The 21014-nt window shown below is 41.5% G+C and overlaps 1 long non-coding RNA gene across 1 annotated transcript; it reads left to right on the top strand.

Moving 5' to 3' along the window:
- The first annotated feature begins 672 nt into the window (after window positions 1–672).
- LOC126514502 (uncharacterized) lies at window positions 673–8806 on the top strand. The gene is made up of 3 exons (XR_007595591.1): window positions 673–807; window positions 6898–6990; window positions 8045–8806. It is a non-coding gene; the product is annotated as an uncharacterized lncRNA (long non-coding RNA).
- The last annotated feature ends 12208 nt before the right edge of the window (window positions 8807–21014 follow it).

Below are 21014 nucleotides of genomic sequence, written 5' to 3'. Positions count from 1 at the left end.
TGCATTAATCTTGTGTAGCCTAGGGTGGCTTTGAACTCACAGAATCCCTCTGCCTCTGTCTTCCAAATCCTAGGATTAAAGGTGTGTCACTACTGCCTAGCCTCTAGTAGCTTAGTTATACCCTCTGATCTTTAGGCAAGCTTTATTTATTAAAACAAATAAAATATCATTTTACATTATATTTAGAGAAATCAAATCAATGTGTTTAGAAATTAATAATAAATATGGGATTAACCTATTTTAATTTTGATTTTGAAAGTTTTATGTATATTGTGGCCATGAGAAATTCATGTAAAACTTTTCTTATTTTCCTGTGAGTTTGTGAGTTTTATATATTTCTATGGTGAAGTCTTTTTTTCTGTTTGAGACAGAGTTTTAAGCTGTAGCCCAGGCTGGCCTGGAACTTACTCAGTGGTTCAGGCTACCCACTCTAAACTTGCAACAATCTTCCTGATACCACCTCCCAAGAGCTAGAATTACAGGTGTGAGCTCCTGTACCAGGATGGTCAAGTATTTTAATTATGTATTGAAATGTAAGTTTTCTAAGTGTTTCTTGCATTTTTTTTTTCAAATAATATTTTTTTTTGAGATTATGCAATCACAACATTTTCCACCTTTCTTTTCTGCCCTCCAAACTCTCTCCCACATACAACAGAAAAACCAGTTTCTCCTCCCACTGGGTGACTGAGACAAACTTGTTTTGCTTCTATCCAAGAGGAATGAGAAGATCAAATGTAGTTTGGGGAAGGCTGGAGCCATCAGGAATGATAGAGGCGAAAAGTCCAGGCGCCGCGGAGGACTGCTCAGGTAAGTGGGACAAAGGCACTGCCCTTTTCTTGCTGGAATCCTCCCAGGCCTCTCCAGTCTGACTGGACAACCTGCGGGTCCCAGAGGGAGGGCAGGTCTGGGCTAGTGGACGTTTCAGGCAGGGGGCTGGGGGCTGGTCACAAAGGCTCGCATTCCAGGGAGATAAGAGTGGTGTGGGCCTTGACCTCCTCTCAGCTTGCTTGTAATTCTTGCTGATTCCTGTCAACTTCGGGATGGCATCCTTGGAACTAGCATAGATCATTTTGCTACTAAGAAGAACACTCTCGGGGACCCAGATGACCCACCGGGTCCTCCTCTTTGTTCTCCTTGGTCTGGTAGGTTGTGTCATAGAGGGCACAGCTAGCCAGGCAGCTTTTTGACAAAGGTGAGTGAGGGCCACCCACAGTTTGCCCTACATCACCTACTAGGGTTTTGTGCCGGGTTTCCTTCCATCCCTCAAGCAAAGAGCATTGTCTTCTTGGATCGAGGACTTCTGCATCTTCATGTTACTGAACATCTTGGTGACACCCAAAGTCACAGACATACTGGAGGCCATGTTTCTGGAAACAACAACAACAACAAAAAGACCAGGGGAGCTAACTGAAGAACGGAGCCACTGCCAAGGACCAACTTGATTTGTTGTTTTCAAAACCAGCCTTATGATAAGCAGCTACTGTACCCGCCACCACACACGGCTGTCCCCACACTCAGGATTCGCAGTGGTTTTGAGGGCTTTCCATTCCACACTCTAGTTTTAGCTCATAGTCCAGAAAAGATGATTCTGATCGATAGAATACATATTTTCAGTTCAACAGTTATACCTTATTTTATCAGGATCTTAAAACTAAATTAATACAAGCTATATTTTTGTATGTAAGGGATATTAAAATTGACCGCTATTAACTGTATCAAGATTTCTAGCGCTTAAAATCACTTGTACTGAGACAGTATGTTTATGGAGCTGAAAGAGATCATTGTAAACTGCTGGTATAGTCACAGTTTAGGACCAGAGATTACCTTAAGAACAAGGTAACCTAACAGTGAATTGAGGAAAAAGAACTCAACTGTCAATTTGGTAGCCTGACCCGGATGTACACCAACTGCTTTCAGAAGAATTTGAATATCAGGTGAGCAGAATTCCTGATCGATTGACAGTATCTCCATATACCATCCTGATATAGTCAATATTTACAATAGAAACCTACCACATGCTAGGCAGTACTGTAGGTACTGGATGGTACAATATTCCGGAAACTCTGGAGTTCATAGCCGTGAACAACCTGGAATTGAAGACTAGACCCAGCCAAGAAGAGCTTAAATATTCAACTGAACTAAAATATCAGTTTGAAACAAAGCAGACATAGCCATTGTCCTGGGTTAGTTTGTCTCAAAGCAGAAAACTTGAAATCTATCAAATCTGGGGTAGTCCAGAAGTCGGGCTTTGCTGAAGGAAGTGTGGCTTATTCCAGGGCATTGTGCCTCCAGGAACCAGTCTACATTCTGCTTCCCGTCTTGAAATACTATGGAAGTTATGCCACCCAGACATCTTTCAAATGCTTATCTAGGATTTGACATCTAAAAATACTCCCTGGATCCAAGTGGTTTCAAAGTCTGATAGAGTAAATAGGGATTTCTCTTTTAAAGTGTTTACATATAAAAATTACAGCTCAGGATAATTTAATTTGATGAGTCTGGCAAAAATAAATTATTGCTGTCACATAAAACAGGTGGTATACTTTTCCTTCTGAATGTCATAGCCTTGCCTTTAAGGCATTTTTAAATAAAAAACACATTATTTTTGGTAGTAGGAGCCAATAATTATGTCAAATTATATGCTAAAGAAGTGTCTTTAATTGTAATGTAAAATATGTTTTTTATCGAGAATTATGTTGTTTTATCCATCTCATCTTACTTATTGTTCATATAATCTACTCATTATATCAGAAGAAATAAAACTCCATTCCTCTTGAAATTTATATGACATACCCATCACCTGCCTTAGTCTCACCTACTTCCTTATTCTTTTAAAGCAGTATCTGCAGACAAATCATCCATCAACAGCTGTCCTAGGCAAAAGGCTGTGTGGCATCTCGTGCTTGCTCATACCCTGAAATGGGATTCCTTGGTCCTTGCTCTTTTTCCTCCTTCGAATAAACTATGGGTGACTTTCAACCTGTTCTAAGCTGATAACACCCAGGAGGCTTAACAAAATCATGCACAGGAATCAGATGCCTGGATTTATCCCCTCTCTGGTCCCATGGAATTGCTCTGTGTTCTGTTCACCTCTACCTTCCTTCCTCGTCAAGGCAGGCGACAGGCTTTCCCCTAGAGAGGACTGCTTGTATGGAAAGGTTCTTCCAGGTGCCCTCTGCTTTCCTTTGCTTTGTTAACTTTTGACAGTCTGCTCAGTAAAATCCTCACCTCTTTGCTCCACGAAAAGAGACAATATTCTTGAAGGCAACTTGTTAACTGGAAACCAGTATTTCAGTGCAGTTGATTGCCTGTTATGAGCTCCCCAAATGAACAAACCAGGCTGATGAGCAGTGCTCCTAGCATGTGCTTCTGGATAAAGGGGGTTCACGGTCTTATAAATAAAGCCAGCTTTCTTGTCCTAAAAGTATTCATAGCAACTGAAGGATTTAAAAGTCTATAAATATGGAAAATAGAATAGTTACCCTAGCCGGGAGGGAGTGAGACCTTCCTTTAATCCCAGCCCTTGCAGGAGAGATGGAGAGATGAGGGTCTCTAAAAGTTCAAGGCCAGCCTGGTCTATACAGCAAGTTCCACGACAACCAAGGCTACTCAGAGAAATCCTTTCTCAAAAAAGCAAAAGAGAGGGAGGGAAAGGAACATGCCACCATGTCCAGCAGAAAATAATTATATTTTTAATGGTGAGTAATACAGCAGAATAAACCAAAATATTTTTGGTATTTTGTCATTTGTATTTTGCCCTGTCTAGCTCAGATGTTAGCCTCAAGATTTCATTTTTCTTTTCTTCAGATATATTGGCAAAGCCAAGCAGTAGTTACATGAAACAAGTTTGCTCTTAATTTGAGCAAAAATCTAAAGTTATTATGGAGGTTAAGCAAAATACCTCAGAGACCAATAAAAGGCAAGAACACCCTTTAAGGCAGTGAGTGGTTCTCAACCTGTGAGTGTCAGCCCCTTTAGGGGCAGGGTCTTTAACGACCTTTTCACAGGGGTCAAATATCAAATATTCTGCATATCAGATATTTACATTACAATTAGTAACAGTAGCAAAACTACAGTTATAAAGTAGTCACAAAAATAATTCTATGATTTGGGGTCACCACGTGAGGAATTGTATTAAAAGGTCACAACATTAGAGAGGTTGAGAATCACTGCTTTATGGGTTTCAAGAAGATAGGAGAGTAGGTAGGTAAGGACGTAGAAATAAGAGATGAAGGCGCAAAAGAACTCTGGGGTAAGTGGCCCTGGATTGAGGTCCAGGTAGGGTGAGTTCCAGGTGCAGACTAACCAGGTCAGCAGTGCCTCAGAATCACAGCAGCCCTGAGGCAAAAAGTCTTTCTGAGCAGGCCCAGGTTCCAGCAGAGACCAGTGTTGCCTCTAGGCTAACCAGAATGGCTCCTTAAGAGCTTTGTGATCTCAAGACAAGCAGAAATTTTACATGAACGCATTCAGGGTTGAGGAGCTGCAGTCACCACAGATTGAATCTGGTTGGCCTGAAGGAACGCGGATGTGGGCTCTGGTTTACAGGGTTGGCTGAAAAGAGAAGTTTTGTATTTGATTGTTTGTTTGTTTTCTACAAATTTTCACTGACACGATGGAGGTGTTGTAATCATAAAGATGGCAGTCATTTTCTCCATCACGTCGTAAAGGATGATACTAGTCAATTTTTCAGAGGGAGTTTCTCCCCAGCCACACACAGTGTGGGGTACTGCTGTGTTTTTAAATCTTGAAAGGATCTTGGAAATCTAGCACAAGTCCTTTAGCTTATAGATTAAAAAGCTGAGCCTTCAGAATGCAAGACAAATCCTGCAGAGCCACAGCCTTAAACCCAGGGTAGAGTCAGGGATCTGTTCTTCCAGGTAATGTCTGTCTACTTTCTTGGAGGAGGAGTTGTCAAGAGCACGCTGTGGTGGCCGTAGATGAATGAGATATCAAACTGTTAGGAGCCTGACAGTCGGTTGGCGCCACAGAAGAGGGAGAGGGCTTGATAGTCATCACCCGCATACTGTTCAAAAGCTGACTTTACTACAACTCACCTGAGATGGTGAGTTTTCAAGTGTAATTCACCCGGAAAGCATTGTTATTGACTAAGCTTCGCTAGTACTATGTACGGCACATTCTTCAAGAAGACCCACGTAATCCTTCTCATGTTGCACAAAGACGGGCTATGATTCCTTCCTTTGTGTCTTCCCTAGTGTTTCCACAGTGGGACTGCAAAGACAATCTTTGACCTACATTTTTACTCTTTCTATAACATGACTGTGATGTAATTCAGAAGGGACCAGCAGAAATGGCAAAACACAACTCAAGGGGTCAGAGATATTGTGAAACCGAAGGGATGTACATTGTGCAAGGGATAATTTACTTAAGGATCCGCACTAACCTGAGAAGACCAAGTGGATGTGCTTCCATAATGAAAAGCCACTATGGAATGGTGTCTGTATAGCTTACTGTGATGCACACAGAACCATTCTCTCCTTGTCATCCCGTACACGCTGGCTGTACGTTTCTTCCAAGTGTTGCTGCCATTTGAGCGCCTTTCCTAGTCACTAACTTAGATGCAATTGAAGCAATTTTAAATTCCCACTCAGGGAAAATAAAACTACCACTAGAAGAAAACATGTTTACTTTGATTTGTTCATATCAATACATTTTAAGTACACACACACATACACACACACACACACACTCACAGAAGTAGAAACGCCCAGAGGCTTAGTGGTCAACCTAGTATCTTGGCTAAGTTTACCTCACTGGATCAAATGGTCTTTGAGGAAGTTCCCTAACTCACCGCCAGGTCCTGAATATTTTAGGACCAAGGACTTGGCACTTGCCCATGTACCCAGATTTGGTCAAATCAAGACATAAGTCATGCTTTTCAAGTTCCTCTTTAAATGCACAGATTCAGAATCTGTGGTGGGCAGGGCTTGTGCTCCAATGTCCCGCAGGACTGTCTGCTCAGCCAGGCTCATCATGACTTCCTGTGAGGTCCAGGCACTTAGTTTCTCACCCTCTCAGTATGCATATCTGTAAAGGGCAGCTGTCGTGGCACCGAAGAACATGTGGCATCTCCGGCACAAAGTTGCTCCAATGATGACATGACGACGGTGATGGAAACACAGGACGATGACGAAAGCAGGGAGGAAGAGGTTGCTGGAAGCAGTGAGACGAGAAGACTGGCGCTGGTGTCAGTGTGCTTTCTCCAGGAAGGCCAGCAAGACGGCTCAGTTGGTAAAGGCGCTTACCACCAAACCCGAAGACTTGGGTTCCATCTCTAGGACCCGAATGGTCAAAGCAGAGGACAGCTGGTTCCCCGAAGCTGCCCTCTGGCTTCCACATGCACTGTGCACGGTGGCACACACTCCCACAACCCAAAATAAGTAATATGAGAATAAAAAAAAACCAGTAAGATGAGAGCTAGAATGTGCTGTGTTAGTAGACTGGGAGCAAGATGAACAAAGTGGAATACTATAAAAAACTTAGGCCTTAGAGGCATGAGGATGATGTTGATCCACCTCTACCCTCGAGGTGTACCAATCTAGCAGACAGGCCACGTGTTTCTGATCCCGCATACGAAGTGGAACCTCACAAATGGCAGAACCTTAAGACAAACGAGCTGTCTCTATCCCAACCCAGGGACCTATTAGGGATAGTGAAATTTCCTCTCTCTAGTTCCTGTGTCCTCAGTTATCTGTTTCTTGGCTCAGGAGATGTATTGCACCTTACCATTTTTCCACTCTGTACACTACAGGAACACAGGATTTCTCCAGTGTGATCAAATGCCTCACATTCTGCGCAGTAATCATATGTAGATAATGCCTAGAATTCATCATGGTTCCTATTTCCAAATCTTAAGATCTTTTGTTCTTTAACATACAGTTATGGAAGAGATGGAATAGCCTTTTATGAAATGGAATGTTCCTTTTTCGCTCTGAGTGGAGAGCTAAACTACCTTTCTCGTGACCAGCGCAGGTAAGCCACACGAATGAGTTCTAGCCAACGAAATGCATATATGACTGATGAATACTCCTTCCACATGGTCTCTTTGTTTGCAGTTCAACTGTATAATTTCAGTCCTAGGAAACAGTGTGACCAATGGAAGGAAATAGCCCCGGTCTGAATAATCACACGGAATAGAATTGGTGTCTCTTCTCACCAAATAATCTCCTCTTATTGGTTTGGGGTCCAAATGAGAAATGCATGTTTATTATACTGTGCCACAGCAATGTGGGGAGTTAGCAGACTATCCTGCCCAATTCAGTACTCATTTCTGCTTTCAGTTTGTATGTGTATACCTTGCTCCAGAAGCTGGAAGGGTTATTTTAGGTTTACAAGGCTACCCAAGCACTTTCCTAGCAGTCACGTACGTTACACTAAAGAAACAAACAAGTGAAGCCATCGATCCCATAGCTAAGTACCGAATGTCTCCGTCTCCATTATCTCTACTCTACTCACCAGGGCTGCTTTTCTCGCCTAGGTTACTGAAACAGCTGCCTCCAGTTTTCTCCTTGCCCTCATTTTCATTCCCCCAGCATCACTGCCCTGTCTATGCTGAGTAATCTTTCTGATATGAAAATTTGGTTTTATCCTTCTTTTGCATAAATTCCATGACTCGACAGCACCTCGCATCTAAGAACAAAATAAATTAGCATACTTTTACAGCTTTTTCTCTTTTTTTTTTTTTTTTTTGTTTGTTTTTTGGCTCCTCAGTCATACGCCTTAATGTACTATATGGCTTAACCGTCTCCAACTATGACTCTAAAACACTTGGGTTTCAAGACCCTACTGGAAGCAGTTGTGGACTGCACAAGTGGCTGATGTCCTCTTTGCTGACTGAAGAAGTCATACAGATTGACTATGTATGTGTCACAACCTAATGCGCTAATACATGAAACACAGGCAGTTACGTGAACTATTGGTATCACTGCCATTTCCCAATGTGTGTATTTAGTCTTATGATTAATAATCAAAATTTAACTCAGAGGTTAACTTTTTCTAACTATTTCTAATGTGTTTTCCAATACAGGATGCTAAAACATAACCTCTGTCTACGCATCAGGGGCTATGCATTTTCATGTTTAAAAAAAAGAATAGGCTCCACCCCCTGAATATTTACGCATTGCTGCTCTAGGCATTGCACACTATTTGGAAATCCTCGACTGGACAGAGACCCTGATTTTGTACATGTGGCAGATTCTGTGGCTCAGACTGCTCATCCTCCAGTCTGGGCTACGCTGCAGAAAGCAGTAGACATCCTTTCCATTTTCTATTAAAGTGTAAGAGCAAAAGCTCAGGCCACATGGAGGAGATGAATCCCTCTGACACCAGCAACCTGGAGACAGGGTGCGGTCCTTTCCTTGCTTTCCTGGCTGATTTGCTGTGTGAGTGATTCTGTAGCTGCCTTTCCACAGCAGAGCTCCTGCGTCCATCTTCTGGCTTTCGAGGGTGTTGAAAGGAAGATGAAGAGGCAGCCGCAGCAGGATGTCTTCCTGATCTCTCATGAGTGGACAGCGACATGGTCTTGTTGGAATCACTCTACTGGTGGCCTCGGTGTGACAGGACTCCATAGTCTTCTGGGAGTCATTCTTGCAAGGCCAGCAGATAGATCATTCTTCTGGTTTCCCCGCGATTTCGCCCTAGCCACCCTGTCCTTCTCATCTTAAGGTAGTGAATTGGCTGTTTCATTCACTGAATCCTGACCGGCAGAAGCTTCGGAAAGTCACCCCAACTCATACAAGCTTTGGAAAACAGGGCTGTGACATGGAACAGATGCTTTTGGCTTCCTTCTACCACCCTGCCCTTACCCTCCTCTCCAGGTCCTCAGTTTGAAGCCTCCACTAACCCCTCAACTGAGTCAAAGACTTTCCCTTTCTGTTTCCTGTCGAGACACACCTCTGTGCCGGCACTTTGTACTACTGGGTAAGATCGATCAAGTGTTTGTTTGAGCAACTTAGATAATAAATCTACATTTGATTAGTGACTTATTCTCGGGTAATTAGTTATATTGGTAGAGTGAAGAGAAATGAATGGAAGTGGAAAAAATGAGAATAACAATAAAATAAACAGATGTGTGACCAACTTTTATCAAAGAAACTTAGCAGCATAAGGAAGGATGTGTAGTTGTCTTATACAATGGTACCAGCCCAAGTGTATGTAAAACAGGCACGGTGTGCTTAGTTTGTCTTTTAACTTTATTTTGTTAGATATTCTAACTAAGAGATCCATATAATCTAGACCAGGGATCAGCTTTTTTTTTTCCTGGAAAGAGACAAATAATAAACACTCTGGGTTTCTGTAACAAATATACAACAATTTTCTTGAGAAAGCAGTCATACCTACATGGGCAGATAATACAAATGCATCAGTGTTCCAGTAAAACCCCCCTGGTCTACGGACATTGAAATTGAAATTTCATATAATGCACACATGCTACCCGGTATCGTTCTTCTCTTCATTTCTTTAGCATTAAAAGATGTAAAATTCATATTGAAATACACAGTGGGAGACAGAAAGAAAGCGAAGCGCAGATCCAGCTTTTATACCGGCAGGAGTTCACCAACCCTGGCTGAGAGGCTTAAGGAAAGGTCTGAGTTTGTGGTATGAGCCAAGTTAGATTTTAATTAATTGATTTATTAAAGATTTAATTTTTTTAAATTTATGAGTTTGTGTTTCTGTGCATATATGCACATGTTTGTGTAGGTACTCAGTACCCATGAAGGCCAGAAGAAGGAATTTCATCCTCTCTTGTAAGCGCTGGGTATGGGTGCTCGAAACCAATTTCTGGTCCTCTGAAAGATCAGCAAGTTTTTTTTTAATGGCTGAGCCAAGTCTGGGGAATTGGACCTCGGGCTCTACACATGCTTGGTAAGCACTCTACCATTGATCTCTATCTCTAGGTAGTTTCTTAATCATTAAGTGGACGTTGGTGGCGTTTCTATTTTTCTCTATATAAAAATGAAGCTTATAACACATTACTGGTAAAATCAATTCTGACATAAAAAATGATGGTTAAAGGTTTTGAGACCGCAAGGACAGCCCTGTGTCACATGTAAGAACCTGTAGGTCCACAGAGAGCAGGCTACGTCAAGTATGTGGGAACTAGCATGTGACAGTGATGTCTATGTATTTGGCAAGACTTATGGTGAACAGTATGTAGCAAGAATATATTATCCTACTCATTTATGAAATGAAAGGTAAAGAGGCACAAATAATATGTGGAAGATTAGCACACTCTATTTTTGTTCCCATCCAAAAATGGACAAATCACCTTAATTACAGTTTTCAATAAAACAGATGCCAAGAGATTATAGTCCTACACATTATACCTGTGCTAGTTTCCAGAAGAAGAAAAAAATCTTGTAGCTTTTCAAAGACTCATGGAATTAGAGAGGTGGAAAGGACACCGCTTGCCACCCCCAATTCATAATTGAGAAAGTCGTGGGCACAGAGCTGTCAATTGACAGCTAGCAAGGGGGCTGGATAAGGTTTGGAGGGGGGCGGCTCGGGGCAGACCCTGCCTCTGGAAACCACTGCCGTGCTCCTCCTACCTAATCAAGATGTAAAACCAATTTTGTTCTATGTTTTAATAAAAATTGCCCAAGAGTAAATCTAACCATGAATTTAAAGTTTAATTGCACGTATTTCTATGAGTTACAAAGCATTTGCCTTTATGATGTGTAAAGTGTTCAGTTTGATGTTACATAAACTCTGTTACAAGACACATAAATATAGCATAATTTATCATATTTCTTACTGATAAGATTATCTATCATCCAAAGTCCTGAGACGTGGAACCATAGTGGGTAAGGAAGGATAACCTGTGATCCTAAAGAACAGAGCGAGGGCTGGAGAGATGGCTCGGTGGCTGGTCTTCTAGAGGACCTGGGTTCAATTCCCAGCACCCATGTGGCAGCTCATAACTGTCTGTAGCTCCAGTTCCAGGGAATATGACACCCTCACACAGACATACATGCAGACAAAACACCAATGCACATAATAAATAAAAATAAATAAATTATTTTAAAAAAAGAGCAGAGTGAGGCTAGAAAGAAAATAATCATTGTCACTTCATGAGCACACACACACTAATGAGCTACTCTCTGCTGCGTTCCTATTGCATTTAAGAAGTTAAGGAATGATTTCCTACTTACTTTAGGCATTCCAGCCTTTCACTTCTGTCTAAAATTGTACAATTAGACTTACGGTGTTGTACAGACCTCACAAAAAAAAAAAAAAAAACATTTCCCATGGCTCTATGCTTACAAATCCCAAGAAGTCCTCTCCTGTTCTCATTCAAAACTGGAATGCTCCGACTCCCACACCCTGTCTCCATAAGACTCATCTCGCTTTTCAGTCCATGGAAATAACTTATTGACTCTGCTTATTGTCTATTGTATTTACGCTCTCGTGTGCAACGTACCCTCCATGGCTGCTGTCTTCCTTTGTTTTCTTCTCTGATTTAAGAAGGTAGAACAATCTTTGAACACAATAGTTACTTGGGGAATATTTGTTGAATCAGTGAAGTTAAGAAAATAGAGGAATATGGCATTTGGAACATTTTGACATATTACATGTTTAATTTTTAAAAATACTTGGGGAATATATATGAGAAGACTGCAACAAACAGAATTACAGAATGCCAAAGAACACGGGCATGGAGCTCCTGTGGGTCAGACTGAGGACACATCCATTGCCTTGCAGTTCTTATGACGACTATTGTTATATTCAATTTACAGTTAGTGAAAATGAGGATAGTTAGTCTGTCAAGAACTATACAACTGATGGGGGGTGGACCCAGAACTCAAACTCCACATCTACCTGACTCCAAAGCCCATGTGTACAATCCTTGTTCTGGGGCAAACTACTGAGAGCAACCTCTATGATCAAGGGAGCAGATGGAGCCTCCCAGCCTCCTGGAATGGTGCCTTCGGTGACACACCTGTAGATTCACACTGAAAAGATCTGGATTTCTGCCGTTGTAATCTTGACATTTACTACTCGGCATGACTCTTGCTACAGCTGGAAGGATCTCCTAAAATGAATTTTAATTAAAAGAAAAGTTAAGCAGCCAGGCACGGTGGTTCATGTCTATAATCCTAGAGTTGGAGAGGTTGAGGCCACTAGGACTTATGTGAGTTCAAAGTCAGCCTGGGCTACAGAGTAAGACATTGTCTCAAAACAAAACAACATCAACAAACAAAACAAAAGGAAGTTAGTCCCTGTTTCACTCAACAATTAATCAATCAATCCTCAAAGCACAGAATTTAAAATATCAATCTTTGTCATCTTTGCCTGGACAATGGAAAATGGCTTAGCCAGCTGAATACTTGTGGAGCTGACATACCGGGGCAGCAGGTAGCAGAGCTGCCTCGTAGCATACCTGCCTCCGTGTCTGTGATTACCTAAGGGTCAAGCAATAGAAAGCAATTTCTCCCTGGATATAATTATAAGCACTTTTCCCTTTCTCTCTCTCGCACTCTAAATTACGCTGACATTTTCCCACATATATTTCTCCTCTACTTACAAACCGAAACATAGAACATGATTTACCACCTCCGTGCTTCAAGAAGCAGAATCGGACACTGGGTCCAAATCAAAATGGCTGTGGAGTCGCTAAGAAGACGGGGAGGGAAAGGGACATACAGGACAGGGAGCTAGGAACTGGTGTTCTGAACTGGGAAGGAGAAAGTCCAGTTGGAAGAGCTCAGCCATGGAGACGTTTACATTAGAGGGTCTCTGTGGATCCTGACAAGACAGTTACTCACGTCTGCCCCATCCACAGCTTTCTCTTCACTAAACAGGAGTAAGATCTCAGCTGTTGTCACAGTAATTATGGAGAGATGATTGTTTCTGAAGATTCAGAAGCAAGAAAGTCACTATTAATAAAGTCGTTAGGAAATTGTTACTAAGACATAAAGATCCAAGACTTTCAGTCACTTTGCAAGTGTCAGGATGTGTCACAGGGACGCCTCACACAAGTGACCATTTAAAGAGGAATCCCAACCACTTCTCAGAGAACACAGCTTACTTGTGGAACAATTACTTCCGCAGTCAAGCCATTCTTAAGCTTAGGTATTCATAAACAATCAGTGTGTTCGGGTATTTTCTTAATATTTATACATTACACTATAAGTCCAAACCAGGCATTTTAACTTTTAAAGATCACTGGGTGATTCCAATAATCTACACTTTGAAAAATACTATTATCAGATTTTAGAGTACAAAGGATACAGCATTGGAGTTAAATTGAGGCTCTCCATTTCTGTCCCTGTTTCTCTCTCTGTCTCTCTGTCTCTCTGTCTCTCTGTCTCTGTCTGTCTGTCTGTCTGTCTGTCTGTCTCTCTCTCTCTCTCTCTCTCTGCCTTTCACTCTCTCCCACCTCTCCATGCGTGTGTGTGTGTGTGTATGTGTATGTGTGTGTGTACATGTGTTGGTGCCCATGCAGGTGCATGCAGAAGCCAGAGGCCTCAGGTTGATATGGAGATTTCATCCACTATGGCCCTTCATATATGTTTTGAGATTAAGTCTCTCAATGAAGCTGGGGCTCACCATTAGCCTCGACTGGCTGGCTGTTGAGCACCCCAGGATCGTCCTATCTCTGTCTCCCAACAATGGGATTGTAGATGTTTGCTGCCATGCACTGCTTTTTATGTAGTTACTGGTGATCCAAACTCAGTTCTTCATGCATGTACAGCAAACACTTTACCCAGTGAATAATCTCAGCCTCTCCACAAATTGAGTTCTTGATCTACTGTGGACAAATATTGAGAAAGCTAAAAAAGTCAAATCAGAGGTACATAAATACTGCGACTTCTGCTGTTATTTAAATAATTAATAATACCACTACCTTTTGTAAAGAAAGCAGAAGAAAATATTTTGTTCAACTCATCCATTGTAATTATTGTGTCACCAAATAAAATTTCAGCAATCTTTAAAGAACGCTCTCGCAAATCTCTCAAGCATTTTAACTAGCTTACTCAGAAGATAAAATTGCTATGTATCACCCTAAGCATCATGGGCTGGACACTAACCATCACTGTGCATGACAAGTCACATAGAAGAGCTGTTACTTGTTGTCAGGAACTATTTTTATTTTCATGGCCATGTTTAATTCTTAAGTCTTAAAAGCAGGCACCACTTTTATCCCCATTTTACCGCTCAGAGAATGGAGGCCTGAGGATTAGTAGGCTTAAGGAGTTTGTGCAAGGTCATATAACTAGGAAATAGCAGAGCCCGTGTTCGTTGAAGAGCTTCCTGATTCCAGAATCTCCAGCTTTGAAGCTTGAAGCGGTTCTGCTTCCATGGGAAGCTTTGGTACAGAGCATGTCCCAGGAAGACATGCAGATAAAGAAAACGCCCAATACAAATTGTATAGCTGACAGATGCACAGTTCCAGCTGAATAACAGGTCTATCCCATGAGAAATGACATAAAGTCCAAATGCAAGTATGCTTCTCCCAAATAGAAGTAAAACCTCACATGTTCATCAGTATCCAGCGTCGGTCAACCCTGTCAGACGGGCTTCAACTATGGAAACAGTCATTCTTGTTACACGTATTTAAAGTTCTCTGTTCCGTGTAGTGACCACCTGAAGCCTCGAGTGGCGTGTTTTCTGACAGACATTCGTATAACAGTGAATACTTATGTATTTCTCAGTTAAAAGATTTATATTATATTACATATCAGTTTATGTTAAACACTAATGCATTGAGCCTCCTACTGAAACATCTGAGGCACATAAAATAATGTGTCTCAATTACTCAGTGCTACACATAAACACAAGAGTTTAAAAAGAATGATAGTGATCACACAGACAAGAAAAAAAAAACATGTCCCAGAGTTGCATTTTGTTTGTCTTAGAATACAAAGCCAGCCTAAGAACTTAAAATCCCATAATCCAGCCTTTTGCTTGACTAAGGTACCGCTCCCTTCCTATCCATCCCTAAGCTTCTATACTAGAAGAGCCTCAGCACAGCAAGGTCCCTTGTTCTGTCTCCTCCATAGTCGTGAGGAACATTTTGTGATATGCTTTACATTGCAGCTATATTTGCTACTAGAGCTCAAGGTCCATTAGCAGAGGGACCACATAGGTTTGGTCCCTCCCTCTCTCTCTTTTGGTTTTTTGAGACAGTATTTCTCTTTGTAGGCTTAGCTGTTCTAGCCTTTCACTGTAGGCTAGTCTGGGCCCAAGTTCACAGAGATGTGTCTGCCTCTGCCTCTCCAGTGCTGGGATTCAAGGCACACACCACCATTGCCCAGCTGGCTGGTGTCTCTTGTGATGCTGGCATATACTCATAGGTGATGGCACTGACAGTTGCTTAAGTGTTGCATGAACAAATGTATGAGTGACCAGGAAGCACACAGGCTCCTGGAGCGCTGTCCTTTCTTCCTTGTTTATCTGGGCAACAATGGTCCGCGCTTTACTGATTAATAGGATGAAGAAAGACTTCAACCACTGCTTTCTCAGGAGATCACTAACATTTCAGTTCAGCTCTTTTCCATGCTTTGCTTTGAAAATCCAAGGCAATTCCAGGTTATGAAGGACGCCAGACACATTGAACCTTACAGGTAGAAAGGCAGCAGATGGGATGGATGGTCGTGGGCTAAGAAACCGACAGACTTTCCAGCTACCTGCTTTGCCTCTCTGAACAGAAAACATTTTTTTGTCTGGTGATTTTATATCTCAGTACCCGGGAGACAGAGAGAGGTGACTCCCTGGGATTTGCCGGCCAGCTAGTCTAGATTTTTTTTTCTAATTCCAGGCCATCAAAACAAGAGAGTCACATAGCACTCGAGGAGTGATACCCTAAAATTTCCTGTGGCCTCCTTATGCATGCACACATATGTACATGTGCGCAAATACACCTACACACATAAAAACACACACAGAGTTATGTTTGGAAAGGATGAAGAATGAGACTCTCTTCAGAAATTATGGGTTAGAAGCAACAACACATCAGACTTCAGCTATTGACTTGATGATGCATGAAGCAACGAGGACTGAAAAGACCAAGAACACTTAATATATTTTGCTTTTTGTTCGTAATAATTCTGGTGTGGTGGCGGCAAGTCTAGCTATGGATCCAAACAAACTTGGGTGTTACATTCTTTATCTCAGTGTATCATTTTTGTAGACAACTCCTCAATGGTATGCGACTCCTACGGTTCCTGCCCTCCTCGTGGTCACTCGTGCTTTCTGCATTGGAACTGGACTTCCAGATAACACTCCTGGCCTATCTCCCAGCCGGGGTGATCCTCCTTCACTTGGGGATGGGGAAGGGGTTACAGCTTTCTCTTAGTTATTCTTTGCCGACACTTTTGCCTTTGCTTTTCTTCATCTGCTTTGGGACCCTTCTCTGTGGAATGTGATAGGAAGTAAGATATAAAGAAAAAAAAATCAAGACCATCTATGAGTCCAGATTTTCTCACTCCACCGGATAGTACCGAAAGTCTTCAAAAGACACGTAATTAAAACTGAACTGTGGAACACCAGTGGAATTGCTGCCGGGACTGGCCGAGGGACGTGACAAATAGGCAGGCATATAAAGAAATAACTTATTTCTGGATTGCTGCAGGTACAACGTCGGGTCATAAGCATTGTAAGTAATTGTAGCCAAATTTCTCCAGGTAGGGGAGAAAAGGCAGATTCTGCAAATTACAGGGTAGTAAATGAATCACAGAGTAGAGGCAAGGGTTTAGAAAATGAGTAGACTACCCATTACATTCTGCCATCTCCAGCTAACTCGCCTTTAAGAGAAGTTTTCGCTTAACCACACACTCATATACCCAATCGCCAGCATCCCGAATCCCCACATCTGGGATCCCAGTCTGTCTCCATCATCCCCCAGTCCCGTAGCCTGGAATCGGTGCCCTTCGTCTGGTGACTGTCAGGCGATGTGCTTTTGTTTTTATGCTTCGTTATCTTGAAGTCCTTGAGCTCTGGGGGAGATTCCAACTGTGGTACAATTAATATTCCTTTTTTTCCCTTTAAGCTTATCTGACAGCTGGCTTTATGGCCCCCGGAACTAAATGAAATCTGACTAGACATTCAAGTGAAGGAATGGGAAGATCTGTGCCGGCGTTGGAAAAGAACAAAAGAGTGGGCAGAGCAGGGAATGAAGGCTCCCCCAGAGTTCACTTTCCTAACAGGGTTCTAAGAAACAGGGTTCGCAGGGGATGTCTCGCTTGCCCCTGCTCAGTGCCTCTTTGACTTCTTTTAGTATGATTTTACTTTTACTTCAGGAACGAAAAAAAAAAAAACTTTCTTGGAAGTAATTTTTTTTCTATTTTCTCTAAGTTCATTATTCTTTTTAAAAGTATGTTTGACACAGACATGATAATAATACAACATTTATGTGGGCTATAAAATGGACAAGAATTAAATCCAGCTAAGTATTTCTGTCCTAGCAGAAACCCTGGTCTCTTCTACCATTGCCTCCACGTATGCCCTACGCTAGATAATTATTCATGTTTGGTGGAAGAATCAAGCACAAATGCCGTCTTCTACCTGGTCCACAACCTAAGCAGAAAACATTGGTGAAGCCAAGTGGATCAGCCCTTTCTTAAGAGATACAATGAACGGGGTGGGGAAATGTTGGGTAAGTTCATGATAATGAAGGTAAACGTAATTTCTAATAAAAATGATCTCAATACCTGGAGAAGATAGTGTAACTGGCTTTTCTGAGATTTCATTCTTCAATTTTTCCTTTTATTAATTTATTTTTATTTCTTTTTTTATTTTTATTTTTAAGCTCTAACCCACATCTTGCTGGAAGTTTGCTTTCATTTTATTTAGAAAGAGATATTTAACCCTCATTAAGAACAAATTTTTCTCTGATAAAATAAATGAAAATTAAAAATTTTATAAGTCCTGATAAAGTTGTATCAGGTATTTTTTATGAGTGGGCTGTAAAAAAACATGGTTATAATGGTAACAAAATAATAAAACAATTTAAATGTTCTCACTCATATTTGGTTTCTAGCCATAAATAAAGGACATTGAACCTATAATTCGGGTTCTAAGAGAAGCTAAATAAGAAGGAGAACCCAAAGAAAATCATATAGGCATCCTCCTGAATATTAAACTTCATCAGGCGATGAAAGGAGACAGAGACAGAGACCCACATTGGAGCACCGGACTGAAATCTCAAGGTCCAAATCAGGAGCAGAAGGAGAGAGAGCACAAGCAAGGAACTCAGGACCGCAAGGGGTGCACCCATACACTGAGACAATGGGGATGTTCTATCAGGAACTCACCAAGGCCAGCTGGCCTGGGTCTGAAAAAGCCTGGGTCAAAACTGGTCTCGCTGAACATAGCGGACAAGGAGGACTACTGAGACCTCAAGAACAATGGCAACGGGTTTTTGATTCTACTGGACCTATTGGTTTCGTGGGAGCCTAGGCAGTTTCGTGGATGCTCACCTTACTAGACCTGGATGGAGGTGGGTGGTCCTTGGACTTCCCACAGGGCAGAGAACCCTGATTGCTTTTTGGGCTGACGAGGGAGGGGAACTTGATTGGGGGAGGGGGAGGGAAAGGGGAGGCGGCGGTGGGGAAGAGACAGAAATCTTTAATAAATAAATAAATAAATTAAAAAAAATCTGAGGCATTATAAACATGCTAAGTTCTAGTGCCACTCTTAGGAGACTGGCACATTATATCACGCACTATAAATTCCATTGTGTTCAAATAACACAAATTTAGGTGGCTCTATAACAAGCTCAATAAATGTGGCATGCTGATTAATGGGTCAAGGCGAACGTGTTGGGAGCACACGCTTTGGGTTCTACCTTCAACCATGCTTTAAAACATTACTAAGAAAAATGTAAAGAAGGTATGAACTTTGTGAATAAATCACAGATATTGAAATCAATAAATAGCATGTGTGTTGAACGAACTAATTGATCTACAAGATAGTTCTGCAAAGGAATTCAGGGATGAATGTCAGAGAAAAAAAGAAAAGAAAAGAGAAAGAAAGCTATCATTTATTGATCATGCATTGCATGCTGTCCCATATATTGCAAGTGTTATATACTCTTTACAACAATCTTCTGAAATGTTAATATCAACTGAGCCAAACAGAACAGAAGTGACAAAATCTTCCCAGGCTCACAATGCTAGTATGTGTTAGAATGAGGATATGGATAACAGCCTATATTGGTATAGCCCTAAGACCCTAGTTCAGAACTACTGTACAATATTTAGGGTATAAACCGTTGTACCTCAATTCCCCCAAGTAAATTATACAGCGTTGGCCCATCCTTCAAAGAACCACTTTTTTTTTTCTTTTTGAGAATAAGCACAAAATAGGCCAACAGAGCTTAAAAACATCTTAGTTTGTATTAATAGAACTATTTTATCAAGGATCTGTGGTCACTCTGTACCCTGCACTGCTCAGCCTCTGCCTGGTGCGTCACACTTGAAGGAGCTCATCCACAAAGACAATAGGCAGGGTCTGTCTGAAAAGAGCAGGAATCAAGAATGGTGCAGTAAAGGGAGCGGTTGAGACCGTGGCACTAGCTTGAGAAAAACCGCAGAGATAGGTGAGGTTATGAGAGCTGTCTTTGCATGGATGCTGTGCCGTGAGGAACAGGGATTAGATTATGCTATGTGGTCTCAAGGGAACAGGAAAAAAAAAAAAAAAAAAAAACAGTAGCTAAGATTTGAAAGTAGAGAAATTATGTTAAACGCCAGGAAGAACTGTGTAATGATCAAAATTGCCAGAAGATGAAATGGGCCGTCTTGGGAACAGGGCTGCTGCCAGGAGCTGGGTGTGGGAGAACAGAAGCTCCTTGCTGAGAAGGTAGTTGGAGCTTCTGACAGGACAGTGCTAGGGGGGCCTTCCTGCTGATGTTAAATGGTAATCAGATTCACGAGTGGGAAACCGCTTTCCACGCAGAGACCAATTTGTATGATATGATCCTCAAGTGACTCGCTGGTACGCCCACTTCCTCCACTCAAGTACAGACAAATAAATAAAAAGAAAAAAAAAAGAGGAAGGAAAGGAGGAGGAAAGAGTGAAACTTTGCAGAGCTAAGAGCCCAGCCCAGCTGTGCAACCAGCAAGCAGAAGAGTTCTATTGAGAGGATCATTTAATCTTTCAGTGCCTGCTTGGATTTTTCATTGTTAAAAAGACTACTCTGCCGGGTATGGTGGCGCCTGCTGTAATCCCAGCACCTGAGAGCTGGAGGCCTGAGAATCTTTAGCTCAAGATCATCCTCCCTCACAGAGGAAGTTCCAGGCCACGCCTACAGTGAGACCCTGTTAAACAAAACAAAAACAAAACAAATTTCCCCTGCATCTCCCCCCTCCCCCCAAAAAAACCCAATAACAAATAACACAATCAAAAAGCAGATCTGAAACGTGGATAATGCCAATAGACATGCTAATGAGGGTGAGGAGGAACTCAGGAGGCCTCAACACTGTGCAACTACAGGCAACTCAGAAATGTTGAGTGCGGAAAAACAGTCTTTACCATGCAAGAGCACACCAATTGGTTATCCAATACCAAATAGCTAGCCTTGATAATGCAAAAAAATTAGCATTACATATACACACACAGATATACACACACACATACACAGACAGACAAACAGACAGACAGACAGATAGACACACACACACACACACCAACCATTAATGAAAAAAGAGGCCATGAATTTGAAGAAGAACACGGAAGGATATAAAAGAGGGTTTGGAGGGAGGAAACGGAATGGGAAAATGATGTAACTGTATTACTTAAATAAAATAATTACATTATAAATAAGTATATATTACATAATAGTATACAAATTACAATATAAAATTATATAAATAAAAGAAACAAACATAAAACAATGATGGTGGAAAAGACTATCTTGCTATTTATCTACTTTATATGGTTTTTAGTGAAGATTCTGGGTTATCTAAAATATAAAATAATTTAGGCAATTAAACAATATGAAAATATAATCTCTGGTGGTTATAATGTCCGTTCTGCTTTGGGTTCTAACCTTCAAC

This window comes from Alexandromys fortis, unplaced genomic scaffold (assembly GCF_014885135.2).
Source record: "Alexandromys fortis isolate MF-2015 unplaced genomic scaffold, M_Fortis_MF-2015_v1.1 scaffold_131, whole genome shotgun sequence".
Lineage (NCBI taxonomy): Eukaryota > Metazoa > Chordata > Mammalia > Rodentia > Cricetidae > Alexandromys > Alexandromys fortis.
This window is presented reverse-complemented; position numbering and strand designations above follow the sequence as displayed.